This window comes from Ambystoma mexicanum, chromosome 4q (genome assembly GCF_040938575.1).
Source record: "Ambystoma mexicanum isolate Mex_15411 chromosome 4q, UKY_AmexF1_1, whole genome shotgun sequence".
In the NCBI taxonomy this organism is placed as follows: Eukaryota; Metazoa; Chordata; class Amphibia; order Caudata; family Ambystomatidae; genus Ambystoma; species Ambystoma mexicanum.
In genome coordinates, this window is record NC_090928.1 from 885,283,751 (window position 1) to 885,303,392 (window position 19,642).

Sequence of the window (19,642 nt, forward strand, 5' to 3'; positions counted from 1 at the left end):
AAAAAAAAAGAATGCACTGGGCCTGTAACTACCATACATGTGTCTGTTCAGCCTCGCGGGCCACATGAAATGGCTCGCAGGGCCGCATTGTGGCCTGCGGGCCGTATGTTGGACAACCTTGCTCTAGACGTTATGTATTTTCTTCCCTCACTTTGGTGAGTTGCTGGAACCCAGGCTCACCCTTTTCTGTATCCATCTTCAATTGGTTTACGTTTTGTAACAGGACACTGTTGTTCTGCTGTATGCTTTCTTTTTCTTTCTCCAGTTGCATTTTCTGTTTTTTTAAAGCCTTTAAATCTTGATGCAACTGGTCAAATTCATTCTGGGAGTCAACCCCTTTTATAATTAAGTTGTTATTTTCATATTTAACTTCCTTGATGATTTGCTTGGAAGCCACTATTTCATCCAGCAATACACCACTATGAACAGTCTGATCATTCAATTTGCCTTGAATGTGGTTTACAGTTTCTGCACACTGCCTCTAGGCGTCTTTGAGTGTAGCAAACTCTGTTTCTTGCTCTGCACTGACTTGTAGATGGGGTTTTAACTAATTTTTGCAGTTCTATGAGACCTTCATGTTTCACCTCCAGAATTTGGTTCTGTTGCCATTTCTCCTTCAGTTGCTCACATGAGTCCTTAGCCTTTTTTTAGGGCCTCGGTTTGACTCAAGGCCCTGGTCTCTTATTTGCAACCGCTCTTCAGCTAATTGCAAATAGAATTATAAATGAGTTGTTAGTTGAGCCATTTGTGTCGGTTCCTCACATGTAGCTTTGGTTATGTAAAATGCCTCTAATGCTTTGTGTAACCTCCCACCTTCAAGCCAAATGTCAATTCCTTCTGATGTATTCCCTTGTACCATTTTAGCTTGCCAGCTCGCCTCGTCCACCTCTGTCCACTCCCCACGAATAAACAGCTTGATGACGAGATGTTTCCTGGCATACCACACATCTATGGTAATCATTTTAAAATGGCTTTTTGCAAAACTAACTTTGCACAGGGGCAGAAATCACCCTGTTCCTGCTTCATTTCCACACCCAATGCCAAATCAAAAATCAATTCTTACTCAATCTTAATTTTTCCCCTATACACCTCCCTGGAACTCAGGGTCAAGTCCTCACAGCACTTTAACAAAGCAATGACGACTTTCCATCCATCTCAATGCAATTATATCTGAATGTGTAGTCTGTCACAATGCACTTGTCATGAGTCAAAAATAGCCATCCAAATCCTGACACAAGCCCCCAATTTGTAACGGTTTATTGAGAGGCCACTGTCAACACAGGGAGTTCCTTCCCTCTGCAATCAAGGAATCACACAACACATTGTTTAATGGATTCTTTGTTCAGCCCTGTTTCAGATTCATATCATGCTGCTTGGATCCCTCCCCCTGTGCCACCGATGAGCCAAGATCCAGGCCGGTGTACAGAAAATATATCTATTTTAATTTGAATAATAGCTAAAGAAGATCACACTAAAACTACACATGCCAACTTTTCTGTGGCTCACAATTAAACTTCTTTCTACACCAATAAATCACACAAGTTGGTTTGGAAAACAAAAATCACAATACTTTATGTGGGTTTCAAATGAAGGAATATTCAACACTGGTCAATGAACAAAATCAATGTACATATGCAGTGCTGTGCAATTTCGATTTTGGTGTGCACCTAATAAGGCTAGCAGTTAGATTTACAGATTAGTTCAAATGCATATGGCAATTTTTATTTAATCCAACATTTTGCTTTGAAATAAATACAGTGACTTTAAAGCAAGACATACATCACATGTCCATTGTTGGATACATGAGGTCTCACCTTTTCAAAGCACTCTTCCCCCACCCCAAAAACCCAAGCATCAATTACATGCAGCACCCTTCTGAGCCCATAGAGCTAGGGCCCTTTAAGACAAGGTAGCAATACTTAGAGATAGATGGGGATGCAGAATTTACTGAAACATGAATAATCTAACCGGCTAAACTTGGTGCTGTTTTATTTGCCATTGTCTAAAACAGGGAGTTACAACGGACTTCAAAGGACGTTCGCTGGATTTCTCTCAGCGCATATAATAAAAAACACAACTTGTTATCATTGATGTCACACTATGTGGCAAACTACAAAAACCTATTTTGGGATGTGATAGGCTTACAGGGAATATCTAAGTATATGTTCCATACTGACGGGGGAAATTAATGGGTCTCTACTGTCAGGTGGGCAACTAAGCCCATCCCAAGTGCAAGTCACCTTCCGTGTCACACTAATACTCGACACTTTATTGGTTACACAAACTATCGGGCTCTTTGATACACAGCCCTCTACCATTGGTTGGCACCCCTGTACCGTTCTGGAATATTCCACATGCTAGCAGCACGCAGGCTACTACTCCAGGTGCAGGGAGGGTCGGCGTGATCATGCCTCCCCTCCCAATTAGCCCAACATCTATCATCACTCTTGCAGTCTGCCAGTCAATTAAGGCTCTGAACTTGGTCTTGCAGAAGCTCTCTGTGCCTGACAATAAAAGGGAGTATCTTCTTGGTTTAGCTTTTCCGGTGTAGCTCAACCAAATGTCTATTTTGATCTGACCATGTTTCTGGAGAGTGCGTTTTCAAGCTCTTTACTGCATTTAATACTATTAAATGATGAACTTTGGACATCTTCAGTGTTTTTCCATTCCACCTCAAACAGAAGTTTGTTTCTTTCTCACGTTCATGTAACTATTGGATGGAAAACCAGGCTCACGGTGGCCTCGACCTCTTGGTGCTGGGCCAGCCAAGCCTTTCTTGTATTTGACCTCCGCCATCAGTTATTTTCCAACTGCGCCACACTGAAAAACCCTTTTCAATCACAGGGTTTCAAGCCTTGCTTAAAGTGCATTGTGGAATATCCAGGTTCTATACATTCCTATGTATTATACAATGGCGCATCGCCGCAACTATTCACTATGTACCCAGCATTAAGATCACTTTGTCTACTTGCATTACTGCGCATGTACAGTGTAAACTGATTTTGCATTTTCTTCAGCGTTTTCTGTAGCATGTGCATCTTCATCTCGAGTCCGAAATGTTGCTCATCTTTACCATCTCAGATTTTAAAGAATGTCTATGTTCTTTTACCTCATGCATCTTTTCTGGGTGTGTCAGTTCTACTTCGTATGATGTCACTAGTCTTCTTTCTCACTTGTTTTCACACTTCCTCCGGGACTTTGTCCATAAGGCCATTATTTCTTTGTGAATGCATATAGGGTTTTCTCAATGGATACCTTATTTCCAGGATTCTCTGTGGTACAGGCATCCTCACTGGTACTGCATAGGCAACAAGAGGACGGGGCTATTGGTGGGGGTACTTGACTCCTCCTGTACACTCCACCCTTTGGGAGATTCATCCACCATTCTCTCATCAGTCTTCACATCAAGACATCCTCGTCTGAAGAAGTGCTTCTTTGGGGCCCATATCTTTATGACTCCCTCCAGGCATCCTGCTGATTTCACATGCTCATTAAGACTCAAGTCATAAGCATGCATTGCCCAATGGGGCTGCAATAGATCCATCTCCCCACATCCTTCTTGTGGTTCTTTGGGTACAGGAACTTTGTTCCCTCATGTGCATGGATGCTGGCCTTTACATAGTCTCTGATTTCTTCATCTGTCAGATCTCCTGGTTCAAATCCTGATTCAACATCAATCACAATCTTCATTCCTACTGCTTTCTTTGCAGTCTTCTTGCATTGTGCGATTATTATCCTTATCACACAGAATCCAAGCAACTTGAAAATGTTCGCCATCCATTGTGGAACCCATGAGAATATTGACCCAAACCAACTGTCATCACCAATGTCTTCCACCTTGTCCTCCATCTTGACGTGTAGGTTTGTCAACAACGTTATGGCCTCTGTCAAGGTGCCATTCTCGTTGGCGTGAGAAGGTATGAATGTGCAACATGATTCTATGATGTTGGCACAAACACCTCCACCCATAGCTGTGATCCTGTTCAGGACATATCGGTTCTGAAGAGTCATCAGTCTTATGGCTCTCAGCTCCTCCTTGATAGCATTGAATCCTTTTATGGTGGTATTAATCATCTGTAAAAGCTCCCATCTGGTTTTCTGTAACCAGTTGGCATTCGTCATCACTTGGATACTAGGCATAAATATTGTCATGAATATTGCTGAAGTCAACTGAACAATCGGTGTATATATGGAATGGCATCAACAGCTTCTATCAATTTAGCTGAGAACTAGTTCTCCCTCTTTATTCGATTCAATAGTTGAGCAGATCTCTTCTTCCTCAGTTGAGCATCTGCTTTTGGAAATTCACAAATGTTCGGGTCACTCATTGGGATCACCAATGCTGGAACATGGACAATCACTATAGAACATAGTCCTCCCCAATCTCTGGACAGCCTCATGTAAACTCTGGCTCCACAGGCCCAATAGTGATCCATTATCACTACTCTCCCGTCCTTCATTCCTGTTACATCAAAGATTTGTCTGCATTTCTGATTCTCTCCAACTTTTCTTGTGCCATTTTTTCTGAAACATAGTTCTGCACTAGCCAAAGGCACTATCTGCAATGGACCTCCTTTGTCTTCGACCCTTGTCAGAAGTTTTCAAGACTTTGCCATAGGGGTTTGCACAATCGTTCCACATTTTCTACAGCTGCTTTGTGTGATCCATTTACTGCACGTGCACTGCATATGACCACACAATTCTTCCCATCCGTCTGGCGAAAGCACTGTTCCCCAGATCTGCATCTGGCCTCTTTCCTTGCAGTTTTGAACCTCTTCATCAGTTTTTCCTTGGAAATTGAGTCTTCTGTTTATTTCCCATTTAATTCCTCCTCCCTTCATACCAGGCTGTTCAAATCTTATCACATGATTTCTGATGTGTGCTCTTGCTCTTGTCTTTATATCTTGCACATAATCAACTTCATGTGGTGCTGAACATTCTGTCACCCATATCAAGGATGCTGTTAGGCTCTGGAATTGACCTCTTGCATAGCAGAGTGAAAGGTGAGTAAGGCAATGTACTGTTTGAACATCCAATTCAATGGCTATGCATATCTTAGACTTTCCGATAGAATAAGGCAAGAGGGCACATACATAGCAATCCTCCTCAGAAGTTCTCTTTCCCACCTCGTTCATGTGCTGATACCACATGTTGTTCCCCAAATGTGCTGTACTTTCCAAATAATCATTCAATTTATAATCATCCTTGCACTTCTCTTAGGTCTCTTTCTTTGTCTCTCTCTCAGAATCTGTATTTGGAGCTCAGTAAGGATATCTATAAGAATACTTCCTGCGTAAGGAGTTCTAGGGACAATTACCACAGGACCAGGTGTCTCCACATCAGCTATTGGAGTAGGGACAATAACATAAGGACTTGGCTGTCTCACAATATCTAGTTCTGCCTAGGTAAGTGGAGTGGGAAGGATCAAAGGGACCTATGCTTTCTTGGGACCAGTGAAATATACACAGTGTGGATTAGCAGAATCATAAAAACAATGATAAACGTAGAACAAGCATATATTATGCACCAATACATGAGGCTCCACCTTCGATTTCTCTCCACTCGTCGTTGACTCGGCTCACTTTCTGGACCTGCAATATGCTCTATAGACCACGTTTGCCTGTGATTACTTTTAAGGAAGAAAAAAACTCATTTTATTCAGGCAAACTTGTCAGATGCTCCAGTAGTTGTCGAATCTGTTCTATGATTTCCACAAGTAACTGGCTGATTGATGGACGGTTTATAGGATCTCGCATAATCACCAAAGTGTTGGTGTTCCTCCAAACAAGATAAGGATGAACTTGAAGCAAATAGTAAAAGATCATAACAAGTAGTTTGCAGGTATCAGCGCTAGAGAGGCTCATCTGTATCTCCAGTAAGATGCTCAGATGACAGTCTGATCTGCAGTATTATTGCTGCCAATAAGCGTCTAATAGTTGGACCATTCTTAGGATCCTGGACAAAAGCACGTATATCAGTGTTCGTCCCAACAAGAGCAGTGTAAGCTCTGAGTATAAATATGAAGGCAGCAAGAAGTAGTCTGTGTGCATCAGCACCGGACAGCACCATAGACATATTCAAAAAGAAATTCAGTGAGAAATGAGTCAGGGAACTGCGCCCTCTTCCAGTCGTCAAACACAAAATCCCAATCTGGCATGTTTTGTTTACTTCCGCACTCCACAGTCCAATGTCACTCCTGTGGCTCGAGAATAGTAACTTGCTCACTCATTACTTAGCAGCTACAAAGAGTGTCTCTCGGGAGCCACAGTCCAAATGTACACTTTCATCTGTCTACTGGACAGTCTCTGCGTCCTTCTCCTGCATCATCGATCGAGTCTGCACGTGCTGAACTTCTTCTCCTTGACTTGCTTCTGAATGGGTTGGGGGCACGTCGGCCTCTACAACATAGACTTTCACATCACCTCGGTGGATCCATGCTCGTCTTCCTAGGGCTTTTACTGATGACAGAGTAATGTCATCCACCACGAAAGGGCCGCTAAATCTGGACTCGTGCCACTTTAGTGCATAATTTCTATTTAAAGCCTTATCTTCACCAAAAAATCTTGTTAAACATAATTCCTTAGCCGTGGTTGCTGTATGGTCTTCATCTGTGTTCTGATACCGACACCCCGTCTGCTTAACTGGATCTGAAATGACAGACATACTAGCCATCATCCATGTTAAGTACGCACGTAGCTCATCTTCTAACAATTCTGCAGTTGTCTGGGCATCATTTCTAGTCCTCGATGGAGGAGTTAGAGGCGTTCTCATTCGCCTCCCTGTGACTAACTCGTGGGGTGTGAGGTGGTGGTCAGAGCCGGGCTGATTTCTCAATGCATATAATGCAAGGGGCAAGCCGTGCAGTCACCCGTTTTTTAGTGTCAGTTTCAATTTAGCTATTCTCTCTTTGAACAGACCATTGAGTCTCTCACATAACCCATTCGCTTGTGGGTGATAAGCAGAAGAAAACTTGAGTTTAATACTAAGCAATAAGCTAATTTGCTCAAATACCTCATACACAAAATGGGGGCCATTAGCTGATCTCAGCACCTCACATACTCCCCATCTAGGAAACACTTCTCAGACTAAAAACTTCACAGTGCAAGTGGCGTCAGGATGTGTGATTGGACCAGCCTCAATCCACCTGGAGAAGGGGCACACCACCACTATCATATACTTGTATCCATTACAGACCTGCAGCATATCAACATATTCAATATGTAAATGCTGAAAAGGACCATTTGGTTGAAGAATTACTCCTCTGACTGTTCGCAGCGTGTGCATAGCTGTAAACCTTTGACATACGATGCAACTTACTACATAAAATGCAACGTGTTCTAACAGGTTCGGTACAAACCAGTCCTCCGCCATGATTGCTGCAAGGCTTTCCCTAGTGATGTGCATTGGGTAGTGTAGCTGTTTTAACGCCCCCCTTAATAAGGCTACATGCATCACCGGTTTACCAGTGCTGTCTTGTTGCCACAGTGCCTTGGAAGGAGATAAAGAACACCCCCTGCGTGTCCACAGTTCTTTCTCTTCCTGTGGGGGTTCACCCTGAACTCCCATTAGCTGCATTTGTGATAAGTGATTAAAACTTTCATTCACAACCATCATAACAACCATTTTCTCTTTCACATCAGCCGCATCAAAATTCATTATGTCAAGTGTATATGCAACCCTTTTTGCCTCTTCCGGCGGCTTGGTTTCCGCGCGAAATAAAGTCTGTTCTTTTAGTGTGAGCTGCGTACTTAACTATTGCGATGGTTATTGGGAGTTGTACTGCTTTAATGAGCCTGTCCAATGAGGCGGCATTTTGCACTGGAGTGACGTCTGCTCGGAGGTAGCCCCTCCTTTTCCAACATGCTAACCCTGCATGTACGGTTGATGCCACATAGGGGGAGTCACCGTACACTGTAACTTCCGGGTCTGCGTGACTCTCGAGCACAACAATAAGCGCCACCAATTCTGCAGCCTGTGCTGAAAAATTAGACAGTAGTATCGCAATTGCTACTACCTCAAATTCCCCATTAGCTCTGTGTCTTACCACAGCAGTACCTGAATGCCTTTCTCCATCAGTTTGATTGATCATTGAAGAACCATCAATAAAGAGAATCTCCCCTGTTGCTAGAGCATTTTCCTTCACCTTTGGGATTTCATCATAGAATTCCTCATAGTTTCGAGCAATCATGCACTTGTTCATCCTCTGCCAGTGGTTCAGCTACAAACGTGGCAGGGTTCACCATTTTACACCAGACTATTTTAATCACCAGATTTGATATAACCACCTCATAAGCAGAAGCTCTTTGAGACGTCAGCATACCCTTAAGTTTCACCAAAACAGCAAACATGCATGCTCAACAAATAAAGCCATGGAACATTCCATCACTATGCTGGCAGGCTTCTCAATAGGAAACACGGCTGCTGCCAACGATTGTTCGCAAGGAAAGTGACTCCTCATTACTGGGTCAAGAATCCCACTGTAATATTCTAATGCTTTGTAATCCAAGGTAGTTCTTTGCTTGAGTACTGCTGTCATTACTGTCCCAATCGTGTGTGAGAATAAAAAGAACTTCTCAGAATAATTGGGAATTCCTAAAACTGGAGCTGTGCATATTGCCTTTTTTAATTCATCAAACCCTTCCTCCAATTCCTCAGTCCATCCAATTATTTCCTTATTCACCTGTGCCTTTTTCAGGGCCTGCAACAATGGCCTCGTGTATGAACTATAATCAAATACACATGCTCTGACATAATTACACAGTCTTAAAAACTGTTGCATTGGCTTTATCGGGTGCGGTTTTGAGGTTTTCAAAATTGCCTCAGCTCTTCCACGCATAACCTTCTTTCCTTCATGTGAGATTAACTGACCTATGTACAACACCTCTTCCTGGCAATACTGCTATTTCTCTTTCTCCACTTTATATCCTTTCTCTGCTAAAATAACCATTAGCGGAATTGAGTCTCGTTTTCACTCATCTTCTGATGTGCTACAAACCAAAATATCATCTAGGTATTGCAGCATGGCACTTGGTAAATCAATATTGCTTAGGTCCATCTGCAGGACCGTATTGAAAATCTATGGTGACTCACAGTACCCCTGGGGCAAACGTGTACGTTTCAGCTTAGTCTGATGGAACGTAAATGATGTAAGAACTTGGGGATCTTTATGCAACAGGACTGAGAAGAACAAATGTTTCAAGTCAATCACCGTAAAATATTAAACCTCAACAGGAATGCTACATAGGATTGTCACCGGATTAGGAACTAGAGGAAATTCTGCCTCTACAATCTGGTTAATCGGCCTCATGTCCTGAATTAAATACCACAACCCCCCTTTTGATTTTTTGATAGGATACACTGCAGTATTTCATGGTGACACATGTCACTAAGATGCCTTGATCCATTATGGCTGATATAGTCTTAGAAATGCCCTCGTCTGCCTCTCGAGACATGGGATACTGCCTTGCTCGAGGTAAAATTGCTCCTGGCTTCAGCTTAATCTTAACTTCTCCAACCCCCTTTAACAGGCCTATGTCATAGGGGCCCATAGTCCATAAAGAGACTAGCAAGTTCTCCATATCTTCATCACAAAATGCAGGGCGCTGCCGCACTATCAATATTTTCTGTGGGGCTTCTTGTCTTTCTGTCCTGATCCAATATGTATTGCTCATCACAAACACCACTTCGTCATCTAACAGGTCTTCTTTAAACATATCCTCGTCAGTGACGTCAGTCAATCTCTATCCTTCCCCAATAGTAATCACTATTCTCCACGGCCTACCCCAAATCTAACCTCTGAGCATGGCCAATTCCCCTGCACTATGGCTGCCTGTAACCCCAAGGGAAAAACCTGTCCCCCCTCTTCGTCCATAGGTATCTGTGGCCTGAACAAAAATTCATCAGGTATTCTCATAATCTTGCCCACTATACCGGGTAGTCAAGTTAACAAAATGCGCACACCCATAATGAAAAACGCCTAGCTCTAACGGTGTTCCTCGCAGAGCTATTTGCCCTGTAAATGCCAATATACATTTTCCCACGTTTAAATAGTGTATTCTTGGTGTTGAACACACAATGCTTTCATCAGTGAAGGAAATCAGAAACAGCAGGTGCCCTGATGATTAACCACATCTTTTCCCGTTTTGGTCTACCTCAAAGGATTGAGTCAGACAGGGGTAGCCACTTCACCAGTGAAGTAATGACAAAGATGTGGGAGATACTGGGGGTTAAAAGGAAGCTACACATTGCTTACAGGCCAGCTTCTTCTGGAGCAGTGGAGAGATATAACCGAACCATCGTGAGCATATTAAAGAAGTTTGTGGCAGATTCTGGGCCAAGTTGGGATATCCGATTACCTCTGGTCCTAATGGCCATCAGATCTACCCCTTCATCTGCAACCAAAATGTCACCATTTGAGTTGATGACTTGACGCAAGATGGTGCTTCCCCAGCATTTGCTCTACAGAACCCAAGAGCAAACGTTGATAAATGCCTCCACAACTCATGAGTATGTGGAGAATTTAAGGAAAGACCTTCAACATGTTTTTGCCTATGCTCAGCGGAATCTAGAAAGATCAGCTGAGAGTATGAAGACCCACTATGACCTGAAAACTTCCAGGAAGGAATATCAGGTGGGGGACTGGGTCTATTTATACAACTTCCAAAGAAACCAGGCAAAACAGCGAAAATGTTTGCCTACATGGAAGGGACCCTTTGATATTATAGACAAGATCTCCCCTGTGGCCTACAAGATCCGCATCCCCAAAGGAGGTTTGGCAGAGGGGGAAGACAAGTGGGTACATATAAATCAGCTAAAGTGTTGCCATCCCAGGCACACTCTGCAGCAACTGGAGGAGTCCTCTGCAATACCAGAGGGGGCCGCTCCAGAGTAATTCAGTTCCAACCCTAAAATATCCTACATATAGCCTATCAAATTCTGTGTTTCTCAAGTTTATGTGTTCCTGTCGCTTAATTTTAAAAAATGTGCATGTTCATATCTGTTGAGTTCTAAAATATATATGCCACCCCACTATATCAATGGTGGGGGAGAAATGTCCATGAATAGGTATTGCCGCTTTTCCTTTGTCGTCCTAGGAGAAAGAAAACCTGGAGACTGGCCAAGGAGGACGATCCGGAGACCGGGAGCAGAGACCCAAGGGGCCCGGGGTACCGCCCAATATTCCCATCAGGACCGGCGAGAGGAACCGATCGTTCAGTACCGGATGGAGGAAAAGATGCTGAACTGTGCCATTTGCAGAATTGGAAGAAGATTATGCGGACATACCAGTGCGTGGGTCAAAACCTTCTGTGCACCCGACTCCCCATCGACTCAAATTCAAAGTGCAGTCGCGTGGGGGGGCTTTGTTGGGTGTCTTGACCCACGTTTGAGCTATCATGCTGCAACATTTGGTGCTGTGGGCTTAGAAAATCCAAGATGGCCAAAAAGCCACATGTACGCCAGAATAGGAAAACTGTGCAGTACTGGCATGGAAAACATCATGATGGCCAGAACTTCCCAGAAAATGCACAGGGAAATGCATGAAGAATAGGCTGCCACCCATTTTTGCCTAGGTTGTGAGCACAGGAGGGCACTGCCTAAAACCACCATTGGGCTACCCACACAGTAGCCTGAAACCATTGGGAATGGCAATGCTGATTGCCAAAAGCAACCTAGAACTGTGGGGAATTCATTTTCTTAAATCCCAAAAATGGTTGCATTACCAGTACTCACCACTATCAGAAAGCCGGCATTTTAAAACCACCAGACTTTTGTGTAAAACTGAACAAATGAAACAAAACCAGACCAAGGAAAGACTTGCTAAGAGGTGGATACAATGTAAAACTATAATCTGAAATGACTTGAAGGAAGTAATTATTTAATGAGTATGTAAAAATCATACTAGACTTAAACTGGGGGACAAAAAGTGACATTTAGCTGAAACCTGGCTTAATGAAACTGCTCAGCCACTCTTCCCCTTGCCAAAAGGAGTTGTCACCTCTCTGATTAGATTAGGGGTGGAGCAGCTACAGGGAGTTGAACAAAGGCCTGTCCTGGGCCCAGGCAGATGGTTTATTGGGGGGATCGTAAATGGCTTCCTTTTGAACAAAGCCCTTCCTTGACTCAGGCAGAAGTTATATTGGGGGCGTCGTAAAAGTGGCTTCCTCTTGGCAGAAACGAGGAGGGGCAGCCCCCTCTGAGGACAGGCTGAGCTTAAAGAAAGTGGATAGACTGGTTTCTCCACCATGTGACCTGGGAAGACACACCCCTGTTGGCCAGAATATGATTTTAAGAAAGATGTATAACTCATGGTGCGGACTTGTCAAAATTAGCTAAATGATACCATAATTCTTGTGATTTTTCTGCCCACATTTTAAGAGGTTTTAGGACCCGGTGGGATGATCTGGGGGTTGCTAGCGGAAAATAGGGTTTCACTCCAAATGTCTGCATGTTAAAAATCTGACACTTCATCAATTAATGTCCACACTCCTTGCGCACATGTGTGTAAATTTGGGTAAATGTCCGATATTGCAAAACCAGTTAAAAAGTGCAAAATGTTGCCATTTCTGAATGGAAGCCCCCAGGAAGAGCAGAGTTTGAACGGAGTATACCTCATGTGATATGTGATGGGTGCATGTAATTTTAAACAACTGTGTATCTGTGCAATATGTATTTGAATCAAATATAGATTTGTGGGCAAACTGACCAGGGGAGGTTCCTCTGACCCATAAAACCTACAGCATCACTCTGACTCACATTTCCTTCCCCCAATCATGGGAGAGGGGAGAATTGGGCCAATGACGAGTAGAGAGGGGCAGGCTTAGCTAGGCAAAGGCACACACCCATTTTCAAAACACATAAAAAGAGACTGCTGGGACAGGTAGAGACATTCAATTCCATTTGCTGCGGAGCATGCTGACCGACGACTTCACATCCAGAGATCCTACACTTAGACTTCCAAGCTAAACAGAGACTACAGAACTTTGAACCAAGAAGGCCCACTGCAAGCAAAAGTATTTGTCAGCAGGCCCAAAATCATTTGCAGACTATTCACAGCCGGGCTGGGCTGTTGATTCTGGCCCGAAACCCTGCGCCAGAAAGATTCAGAAGCAGTGCTGTACCCAGAGAAAGCAGAGCAGTATCCAGAACCAGAGGCCAGAGATCCAGAGTGACCCAGACCGCTGTTAGCAGAACCAGAGAGCTGGCCCAGATCACTGTGGAGTGCCGAGACCAGAACCGGAGTCCAGTCCAAAACCTGACCAGATCCGTGGCGAGGCCCATTTCAAAAATATATTGTGAGTACCTAGCAGAACTGTGCAGAACCGATCTCTTAGTTAAAATAATCTAATCCAAACTATTTTAATCTAACCAGAACTGCCTCCTAGAAGTTGTCACTTGTTATTTTGTAAAGCTGCACCACTGTCACTTGTCAATTCTGCAGCTGCATAGCTGTCACTTGTCATTTTGAGTTTACTTAAAATCTGAAAAACTACCTTTGTTTAATCGTCCATATCTCTGGAACCGTTTAACTTTCCTCTGAAAGCTTAGAATCTAAGCTCTCCAACAAGCCTAGAACCGACTTCCTACTCCTTATACTTTCTCCGCAATCACGATTCACGCATTCACGAATTTTGCTGCGATTTGCGATATGGCCCGATTTCTTTACTTGTAAAAAGATAGCTGCTTTTGCCTGAACTGCTAAAATTCGTTTGCATCTTAAGAACCATCCCTGAATCATTGCTAAAGTGAACCTGAACTCATCCCAAGTAGCTACCACTCCCCCTGAACCTCCTAAAGGGAATTAAAACCATTTTCAGCATATTTCTCACTTCATTGCCATTTGGGCCTGTGTTTCAAACTTCTATCTGTGGTCTAAGCTTGCTGGGGTGAACTGAATTATATTTGATTGCATTCCTAAGAACTGTGTGTGTTACTTCCATTTCCTTCCATTTCTTACATTGCATAGGGGTGGGGGGTGAATTGCCAGAGAAAAAGTGATTAAATTATCTTTTGCTAAAATCATATCAAGTATTTCTGTACTGCAATTTATTCCTCATTGCTTTTCCCTTGAAATCATAAAAGTATTTTTGCTACTTTATCCATCCTATACTAACTCCTCATTGATTATAAAGAAGTGTGCTAGTGCCAGATTACCCATTGTTGATCAACATCATATGTCTAAGTGTACTATAAGATATTAATTTATTATAAAGTGTGATATATATATATATATATATTGTTTAAATTCTCAAATAAACCTTTTAAACTTGCAAAACAGAACCGAGGGAAAATTTTATTTTTTAATTTCTGGGATTGTGCAAGAGGTATATGGTGTCAGAGCGGTTGTTGAGTTTTGTTTGAAGTCAGGAGGTTAATTGAAACTGAATGAAAGTGAGAGATTTGACTTGTGATGGTATGGTGTATTGTTGTATGTTGTAAGTTCTTTTTTCCATGTTTTACTTTGTTTATTATTTTTGGTAGACAAAGTAGTGAGAGGAGATCTTCCCGTAGTTAGGGAAAGGCATTGTAAAAAGCAGTGGGTACAAGAGACTAAGGGTAGGATGTTCAGACCGTCTCCAAAGGGGGATGTATGAAAAAGGGCTGTTGGAAAATATGTATACCCTTTTATCAGCAAGATACAAGGGAAATAAACTGGAGAAAAGGCAGAACATTTTAGAGCTGTCGAGGAGGCAGGGAAGGCCCCTGGAGATAAAGTTGGGGAATATGGCAGATGCAGGGCGGCTTAGAGACCCCAATTGCCTGGCCACCCTACAGGTGTTTTCCTTTATCCTAGTGGAAGCACATCAGCAGGCTGCGGAAGAAATGACACAAGTGAGGCAGTGAAGGAGTGGAGCAGGAAGAAGATAACGAGCAAGTAGCAGAGACAGGGTTGGATCGGTGGAAGGTGGGACATTTCTTTTTAAAGTAAATAGTGGCATCATCAAAGATATTAGGGTGGACCTTGCAGAGGGAGGTGTTGCTTTGAAAGTGGAACTTGAACCACCAGCAATAGAACCAGTGTGTCATGGTGGTGCAGGCTACGATTCGGTATGCTCATAAAGGGTAAGGGATGTAGCAGAAGAGGAAGAATGGGAAACAGATGGCGAGCAGGGAGAAACGTCAGAACCAGCTGTTAGGGAAATCACACCATGGGGTCTTAGGATGTGCTGTGGTGGTCGTGTAGCAGTAATGAAGTGTAAGGGGAAAAACAGGAAAAATCCCAACAAGTGTAAAACGGATACAGTTCCCGTTACTTCAGAAGAGGTTGGGGAGAGCACATTGTGTCCCGTGTTCACATATGGATGGGAGTCATCTAAAGAAATCACTACCCTCACTGCAGGTGCAGAGAAGTGGATTTACACATTAGAAAAACAATCAGCAGGTGCTATGTTGTCCATCAGAGATATGAACAATTTTTTTTCCTGGTCTTACTGGGGAACGAGCGGATGAAATTTGAAAAAAAGTAGGGTATCCAGGGGTACAGCTAAACATTAATAATCATGATGGGTCACCTTTTAATAATTGCAGGGCAAACGTCTGGGCAGTTTTGAGAGTCATGTATCCCAAAATGTGGGATATTAATTCAATTATGGGTAAAAACATGAAGGTGAATGATGATCCCATCGCATGCATACAACAGATTCAGTAGATGCGGAGAGCGGAGGCATGGGATAAAAATTTGACCAAAGTTTATCATATGCTAAAGAAGGGACTCCCCAAGGAGGTACAACATGATTCGGATAAGGTTGTGTGCATAGAAGCAAAAAGTTGGCCAGAAATTCAACCTTGTATAGTGCATCATTGTAACAAGAGCCAGGAGAAGGAAAAGGAGACAGCAGAGCAGGCACAGAGAGCCTAAGTGAAGCTTGTACAAATGAAACTGGCTAAATAAAACTCACAAGCCACACCAAAGGGCAGCCAGGACAACAGGAACAATTTGAATCAAGTTTTGCACCAGGATGGATGGATGGTTATTCTCCCAATCAAATGGACATGGGAGGTTTGCATAGGGGCAGGTGTGATGCTGGAAATGCATCAGAGGGACAGGGCCTCCGTATCCTTGTCCTTTTCTGTTTGTCATGTTTTCCGTGCAGGAGTTCATGTGTGACTCCTGGCAGTACAGCTCTTCCTGTATTTGGTTTGGTGTACAGACCCATACCCTTATGGCACCCATGGGTGGGGGTACAACCCTGTGCCCCTAGTGTATGTTTTTGGGCACCTGTGTGTGGCCCACAGAGCAGGGTATGGGCTGGTGGCAGCTCCATGCTGAATTTTACAGGTGCTCTTAGTATCCTCCATTTTGGGATACCCATGCCCTTGCATTAGAATCAGTTGATTCCTTATAGGAAACAAGATGGCTCCTGTGGCCACTTGCTTTCTATTGCCTGTTACCTTGTTTTCCCAAAGTCCTGGGAAGCCCTGACTCTGTCCCTTCTCCCTGACTGGCTATTGGGTGGATGTTCCATATATGGTGGTGTTGTGAAGTCCAGGCCAGAATGGCTGGAGCCTTCCCAGTGACTGTATGTTGTGGGTTCACCCTGTGGGTGGGACCTGGGTGAATGGAGTATGTGACGAATATGCACTTCTTGTTGTGGATGTCTAGTTTCTGGTGTTTGACACAATGACTGAGACAGCCCTGCCCAAAACTGGTATGAATGCAGTGTGGAGTGTTGAATGGTTGGGTACTTGTCTCAATACACATAACTTGTTGTGAGTGTCTGGAGAGAAGTGAATGGCCTGAATGCACTATGCACCTGATTGGCTACCTGCCTGCATGAATGCCCTTCTGACCGATTGGTTGCACGAGTGTGACCCAGCAGAATGAAGGGGAGATTGACTAGTATATCTGGGGGCTTCTCACTGCTAGAATTTGTGTTCAGAAGCTGAAGAGAAACTGGAGTGGAAACTGAAGCTTAACCTTGAAGCCCTGCTGGAACAGAAGTCTTGCTGCTGCTCTACTTCGCCGATCTGAAAGCTGCTGTGTCTCCATGGACTGACCCAGAGAGGACCTGGTTATGCGCCCTCTTCCCGAGCTACGAGGGACCATCGTGCACCAGCTGATCTTTGCCAAAGCTCCCTGGTCGACAGACCTACGACAGGCTGCCGGCCAGAGACGGGGACCACTGCGGAATCACATGGAGAAGCGCCCGGACACTGTTGTCCATCACCGTCGACGACTGCCGTCGCCGACCGGAGCCGCCGTGCTCCCTTTGCCTAAGTAACATTTGATCCAAGGACGCTCTCGCCTGCACTGTCGATTGCTTTGTCCCGCTGGAGAAAGTTGAGGCTGCCGCCGTGCCGAGGAGCATCCGCCGGTGGGTTTCCGCCACCTGACGACCATAGAAACACCAGATGACTCAACACCCTTGCTGGGCCACAGTTCTTCAAAATCTCTTTGTGGTCCTGAACTATCGTCACAAGGTGCCCCGCACGCCTCTTCGTTGCAGGACGCCAATGCTCTGTCGTCGATGAGCACCGCTAGTAACAAAGCTGCCACCTCACCGTCGTCGTTCAACCCTTGTTCCTCATGGGATCTCGACGATTCATGGCTCCTGCCTTAAAGGGAGCCGCTCAAGAAGGATCCGTCGATGACCCGATGACAAACTCTGCTATTCCAGGTACATTGGGGTTGTAGAACTATTTTAGAAGGCAATAAGACTTCTAGAACAATATATGGACTGGGCTTGTGATATATCTTTACTTTACAGGTTGTCCAGCTGGGGGGAACTCCATACAGAACTGTGTCTAGGTAACGGGGCCAGTATTCTGCCAATTGTTCTAACCAACTGCTTTCCTCCTATGTCTATTGTTGGTTACCTCTATTAATTGATTTGTGTGACATTTAACGTATCATGGCTAAAGATTTTGGAACACAAGATTACCACAGGGTTATTGTGAATCTAGTGGTAAAGATTGGTTTGGGGAATTTGCATGTGCCTAGAATGTGATTCAGTATGTGGATGATTTACTAGTTTGTAGAACTTCAGAGGAGCAGCATCGAGGAGATTCAATAATGCTTCTCATCTTGCTCATGGAGAAGGGGTACAAGGTGGATAAGGAGAAATTAAGCCTCATTACAAGTCTGGCGGTAGCCGTGTCAGTAAAAACGTGAGGTTTTCGCCGGACTTGCAATATTTACTGGTGCCTGGCTTGTCGGAATTACCGGGGGATTATGACCCCGGCGTTCAGTGAAGTCAGGCACTGATAAATGTTAATCCCCATTCCCATCTGAGTCCCATAGGACTCACTGGGAATAGGTGTAACGCTCACCTGTATCCATGGGGACGTCACTCAGTCTGTTCTGACCTCTTATGACCTCGAACCCTTCTCTGGAGGCTATTCGACTGGAGACTGGGCCTGAAACACAGGATTGGTAGAGTTTAACTCCCTATTGTCTCTGTATGCTTGAACCCCTTCTTTCCAGGGGTCCACCCCTTCCCTTTGATCCACAGCTCACCTTGTTTTCTTGGATAGTGTGCTCTCTGTCCTGCTTTCAGCGCAGGGGCATGTTGATTGATGCAGGCTTGTTGCTGGCTAGTTACTTCACTGGCAAGAGTCCGACAGGTAAGTATAATGAGTCTTTTGAACAGTTCTCTAACTTCGTTCCTTTCCTTCCTTAGATGATGGCCGGCGTACGGGGATGGCGGCGTGCTGCTAAGTGAGTATGGGAGATCAGGGCGAGGGTGGCGTAAGATTGGGGCAGATGTGAATCTTGCTTTGAGTTCCTGGAAAGCCTCCTCGGCTTCTGTTGTCCACTGGAACTTTTGGTTGCTTTTCCTTAGTAATGATGTGATGGGATGCATGATTTGCGAAAATCCTGGGATGAACCGGCGATAGAAGTTTGCAAAACGCAGCATACTTTGAACCCCCTTGAATGAATTTGGGGATGGCCAGTTCAGGATAGCATCTACCCTGTGTACATCCATTCGGGCTGAGAATAAAGGCTAGGAATTCCACCTCGGAGATGTGGAATTAGCACTTTTCGAGCTTGGCGTAGAGCTGGTGTTGACGCAGTTTCTCGAATACGGATTGGACGTGTTTAACGTGGTCCTGCTTTGATGCGGAATATACTAGGATATCATCGATGTACACTAGAGCACACGACATCAATCAATTCCCGTAGGACATAGTTCATGAAGTATTGAAATGCAGCAGGCACGTTGCAAAGGTGAAAGGGCATTACTTAATATTCGTACAAGCCATATTTGGTGCGAAAAGGGGTTTTCCATTTGTCCCTCTGTTTGGCGTGAACAAGGTGATATGCCCCCCTCAGGTCTAGTTTTGTGTAGATTTGGGCATCTTTGACTTGATCAAGCAATTCAGGGATCACTGGCACGGGGTAGCGATTTTTTACGGTAATCTGGTTCAGTGCGCGATAGTCGATGCAGGTTCTCAAGTCCCCCTCCTTTTATGGTATGAAGAATAGAGGACTGGCTGCTGGATACTTTGAGGGACGGATGAACTCGTTGGTCAGGTATTGGTCAAGATAGGCCTTCAGGTGATGGTTTTCTGGTTCTGTGAGTGCGTAAATTCGCCCACAAGGGATTTGTGCGCCGGGTATCAGGTCGATTTGGCTATCGTATGGTCTATGCGGTGGCAGGGTAATAGCCTGTTCTTTCTGAAAGACATCTTGAAAGTCCTGGTA

At 44.2% G+C, this 19,642-nt stretch overlaps 1 protein-coding gene across 1 annotated transcript in view; it reads right to left on the bottom strand.

Annotated features, from left to right (window-relative positions):
- The window catches only part of CAMKMT (calmodulin-lysine N-methyltransferase), a 580,736-nt gene that overhangs the window by 15,049 nt on the left and 546,045 nt on the right, over nt 1–19,642 (bottom strand). The gene's annotated exons all lie outside the window — the stretch shown is intronic.